Raw genomic sequence first — 5431 nt, 5'->3', positions numbered from 1 at the left:
TGACTGGTGAAGTAGTTTGTTTTTTCTGGGCACTCCTTGGTTTTAGTGTGTGGGAGGGGACTTCCCATAGAATTTCACTAATGTGTTTGCTTGGCGAAGAGAGAAGGCCAGGAGAAATGAAACGTCCTTTGGAAGTAGTCATTAAGGACAGGAAGTCAGTCTGTGAAGAAAAGAAGGCAAACTGATATCCATGCTAAGAATCTAGTCTTATCTGTTCTGAGCCATTCTGTCCTGGCGCTTGTATTATTGCTGACTGAATTCGTAAAAACATGGACAGAAGTTGCTGATGTGTGGTTCCACAGATGTAATTACATTCATACGGTTGGCCAGTTCATAAGGGCGGGCCTGATATTCATCAGCTAACTCAACCCTGAGCTTCCTGGTGCCCACACCTGCCTGGGGGATAAATACATCATTGACCACTATTAAGAAAGCCAAACACACCCACACATTGCTCTGCCCAACTGAGCTCAATGACACCCATGACCCCCAAAGTGTGCTCTGTGGATCCAGCTCAGGAGGGGCTGCAGCTTCTTGCACAAGCCACCGTGCGAATGGGAACCACTGCTGTCATGCCTGTACCTGAGTAAGGAGACTGAGAAGGGGGCTGCCAGGCAGTGCAGGTTTACCTCAGTCAATCTGTCCTCCACACCTGGGGGACCCAAACGGTCATCCACTCTCTGCCTATAGAGTCACAAATGGCTGCTGTGTTTCTCCCTTGGAGGAAGAGCCCATAGGACCAAGGCTCTCCTTACACTATCTCATCTTTGGCAGGCCCTCTGAGCAGGTAGACTTAGCCCCTAGACATGGAAGCCAGCCTCCCGGATATCTCATGAGACATTTTACTCTATGGGGCCAAAAAGCTGGCCTCAGATATTCAAAGGGAAGCTGCCCACAGGAAGGTGCCTCTCTCTATGCCTCAGGAAGTAGCCAGAGGAATGGATTGGCTGGCCTCCTTGGTACCTCTGCATTGTGTGGCCGAGCTCTTTGGGGTGGGCAGATCTAGTACTGGGCGTGCCTTCTACGAGGTTGTGGGTGCCATCTGTGCTACCTTTCAGCACCTCCAGGAAAACCAGCCTGACCAGAAGAGTCTCTGGACCAAATATGGCTTCCTGATGTGTGCTGGGGCTATTGGAAGCACACATATTGAGGTGTTCTGCCCCAAAGGGAAGGAAAGAAACTGTCCGAATGGGCATCCATACTTTTGAGTAATTTTGCAAGCCATGCTTGGTTCTGACCTTTGTTTCGCCCAAGTGTTTGTCAGCTGCCAAGGATCCAGCCATGATTTGCATGTGTTGGAGGCAAGTCAGCTTTGCCATAGAGAAGCTAGATGCAGGCACTCTCTTACCCCCAAAGAAGTAGGAGGCCGTGCCACAGGGCCCGTCCTCACCGGTGATGGAGTGTACCTCCTCCATCAGTGGCTGATAGCCCCATACCATCAATGTGTCACCCCGAAGGAGCTGCGTTTCAACCAGTGGCTCCTGGCTGTGTGGGACACTGTTGAGTAGGCCTTCAGGTAGTTGAGAGGCCAATGGCAGTGTCTCCAGGGTAAGGCACTGCGTCGGGCGGAGCGCATCTGTGAGGTGGTCACGGGCTGCTGCTTGGTCCACGATCTGTGAGGTTTGCCCAGAGTGGGACCTGAGCTTCCCCGTTGCTATGGCATGGAGCAGGACCACCAGCCTACAGAGCGGCATGCAAACCACGAGACACAAAGGCTGCTGGGGGACCAGGCGGGGCAAGCCGTCGGTCGGCATTGGGCATTCTAGGTCCAGCCAACTCAGGGCATGACTATCCCATCCTTCTTTTTCACTGGAACGTCTCCTTCAGGCCCTCCTCTTTCTTTCCTTGTTAACCACCCCTTCTCCCTTCCTGAGAATAAAGCATGGTGGTTATGTCTGTAACACTCCAAGCATGCTGTATCTTTTTATAAAAGTGCCTAGGAAGGGCATGCAGCCCGGTCACCCCCAGCAGAAGGGGAACTAATGGTCTGCACTGTCAAAGGGGCCTGTTACAGGGGTGTGGCTTTATCGCCTGAGCAGTTTACAGTGGCAGATCCACTCCTCTGTTGGTTCTACTTTAAATTTCTTGAGTGCCAATTTTATCACCCATAATATAGGCATATGCATTTTCATAAACGTTCTATATTTACACCTGTGCACACATAACCTGTCCTTCTCTGAACCAACCCTGTTCAAATAATACTAACCTGTGTTAGTTTCCTATTGCTACTGTAACAAATTGCCACAAACTTAGTGGCTTAAAGCAACACAAATTTATTATCTTGTAGCTCTGGAGGTCAGAAGTCCCAAATCAGTCTCAGTGAGCTAATGTCAAGGTGTAGGCAGGGCCACCTACGTTCCTTCTGAAAGCCCTAGGGAGAATTTGTTTCTTCTTTGTCTTTCCCAACATCTGGACACCACCTACATGCCTCAGCTTCTGTCCCCTTTCTCCATCTTTACGACCAGCTGCGTAGCGTCTTTTTTTTTCTTTCTAAACTCTGCTTCTGTTACTATATCCCCTTCTCCACCCTGCTTTTCCAGCTACTACCCCACCTTGCTTCTTTTGAGCTCTGAAGTCCCTTTTTTCTCTGACTGTCAGTGATTCCATGTTCCCCAGCTCAGACAGAGTGGGGAACAACTGCGAGAGGATATGGGTATGCTCAAGGAATCTTTTAAGTCATGAAGCCATCTCCCAAACTCTCCTTCCTGGGCAGTGCATATACTCTTGAGATCATTCATTCGCTGAACTTTTTATGTCCCTGCTGTGTACTAGGCACTGAATATGTGAAGCTGAAAAAGGTGTAGTCCTTGCCTTCAAGAATTACAGTGGGGAGAAAAATGCTGAGCAAGCCAACAATTAACAGTAAGATACGATGAGCTAAGAGCTGGGCAAATGGCTGTCTAGAAGAGGGGCACCAAATTGAGTAGTCCCGCCCAAGCGTTTACCCTTGAGCTGAGTGATAAAGGACAAGCATGGTGGAGGGAGCTCCAGGATGTGGGACTTGCAGAAGGCAAAAGGGTGAAAGTAGTGTGGTACTCTGGTGAGGTGAAAGTGTGGGGCTGCAGAGGCAGGCAGGGGCCTGCATGCCGAGCTAAGGGGGTTGAACTTTCCTGGAGCCAAAAGGAATCACTGATGGAATTAAGCGAGGAGTGACATGATCCGTTGGGCCTTTTAAAAAGGTAACCCTTAGTAGTACAGAGAGAGAAATTGGTAGGGGAAGAAAGACAGGGAAGAAGCTGGGGGCAGGAGGACCAGCTAGGAAGTCAGTGGGGGAATATATGAAAACTGGAGGCTAACTGTACAGCTATGTGTGTGCGTGTGTGCATGTGTGTGTGGTGGGGAAGTGGTCAGGAGAAGTGGTGAGGATTTTAGAGTGACAGACTGTACCGCAATGAGAAAGCTCTACTAGTTGAAAAGTATAATTAAAAGAAAAGTTTCTGTTAGTCTTTTTTATCTCCTTTAAGATTTATGGGTCGCCTGAAGGGAGGTGACAGGTCATTTATAAATGCCTTTTAATGTTAACAATAATAATAAGGCAGAGAAGGAAGCCTTTATTTTGGTTAGGGGATACTGTACTTGTTGAGCTAGGGCAGATGTTTAATTATTTGCTAATTTGTGTGTGAGGAGGAAGAAGAGAAAGCCTTGTTCTTGTGCTCGCTCAGATTTGAGGTGCGAGGAAGGCTGGTGGTCTTAGGCCCCCAAGAATCCTAAGCAACTGGAATCAGTGACCAGTAAAGAGGTGGTGGCACACAAACCTTGGATCAGAAGAGTAAAACCACACCTCAGGCCCATCTTTCACTTGCCCTTGCACTCTGCCAAGAGATAACTGATGGGAAGATAGTGGTTCTGGGTCTGTTGAGAGTAAGGCAAACTGGGTAAAACCTTAACTTAGAAAGGTTCTGGGGCCGGCCGAGTGGCGCATTGGTTAAGAGCTGGCTTGGGACGCCAGAGGGCCCCGGTTCGGATCCCACATGTGAGGGCCAGTGACACTGCAGCCCCTGCTGCAGTGGGTTGCCATGGGCTACCATGTGTAGCCAGCAGCCAGCGTGAGTGGCCAGCAGCCNAATAGAAAGAAGCTTATTAGCAGCAGGACTTGTTCCTAGGTAGACAATGAGGAGAAAAACAGCTGGAAACTCCCCTTCACCTCTAACTCTCCTCACAGGATCCAATGTGACCAAATCTATCACTGTTTAGAGGAAGTTTAAATATTTAGATTTGTGAAAAGACTTCACATCTAAGAAGGTTACTTGAGTTAATAATAACTAAGGAGGAAGTGAACTCACTAGGCATGGAGTTCTAGTAAGGAGGAGGAATTAGTAAAGACTGATCATGAAGATGTCCCACATCAAAGGAAATCGAAGGCAAAGAAAGTAGAACAGAAACTCATGTTTTCTCTTGATCAGTGAGTGGGTGGGTGGGGGGCACCTAAGCTGTCATTTGCAAGAGCAAGATGTCAGAAAGTTTAGTAAAAGAGAAATTTTCCAGACAGGTGGGCAGGATATACTATTATTGTGAGACTACAGTAAGCCCCAGAGTTGTGACAGTGACTAATAAAATCTTTCCCACTCAGAAAATTAGAGTTTTAGGAAATGTTTAATTACTACGTGAAAGGATTCATTTAAATCTTTAAAGACCTCAGAAAGTGCCAGAATGTTCAGTCCTGCCCGAGTCAAGAATCAGCCACCAACACTAAACACAAATTTTCCAGGTAGAAACAGCTACCTAGAAAGGAATGACTAAATACTGCATATCCTTTCTCCAAGCTGCTTATCCAATGACCCACATGAAGCTTAGTGCTATCTCACTTTATCCCATGCCTAGCATATTCTTAGCACATAATAAGGCTCAATAAATATTTGTGGAATGCATTGCCGAGTTCATAATATTTACCACATTATATTTATTAGGCTACCTTAGAAACAAGCTCTGACATGCAATTTCAGCCATCCTGGCTGACATCCCGTGGGATCTGGCCTTTTAAATTAACCTCAGGATGTTAGAGCAGCAAGGGACTTTGAGGGTCAGGTGAGTCCAACCTATTGGTTTTACCAGGAGAACAGCTGAAACGCAGTTCTCTTAAGAAGGTAACTTTCCTAAGGTCACACAGCCTATGGAGCGAGGACATGAACACCCCCAGCCCTGCCTGGGATGGACACCAGCTCTTAGAGAAAGAACAGCCCAAAGATGCATGGTATTATGGAAGCAGATTTTCATTAAGAAAAAAAAAGGCATTACAGTGCTGTGTGGAGCAGTCTTTTTCTTGCTGCCTCTTTGTTCTAGCATCAGGCAGCTCCTTAAGGGCATTCTAAGTGAGTTGGCAAAGTGGGAACTCTGAGATCTACTGTAGAACAGTACTAATGTTAAAGTCTGTTTTTCCTGTGATTGTTCATTTTGAAAACTCTAAGGAATAATTGATCTTTCCTTTTTTTGC

Source organism: Hipposideros armiger, unplaced genomic scaffold (assembly GCF_001890085.2).
Source record: "Hipposideros armiger isolate ML-2016 unplaced genomic scaffold, ASM189008v1 scaffold_288, whole genome shotgun sequence".
Taxonomy (NCBI): domain Eukaryota; kingdom Metazoa; phylum Chordata; class Mammalia; order Chiroptera; family Hipposideridae; genus Hipposideros; species Hipposideros armiger.
Note: the sequence above shows the minus strand (reverse complement) of the source record.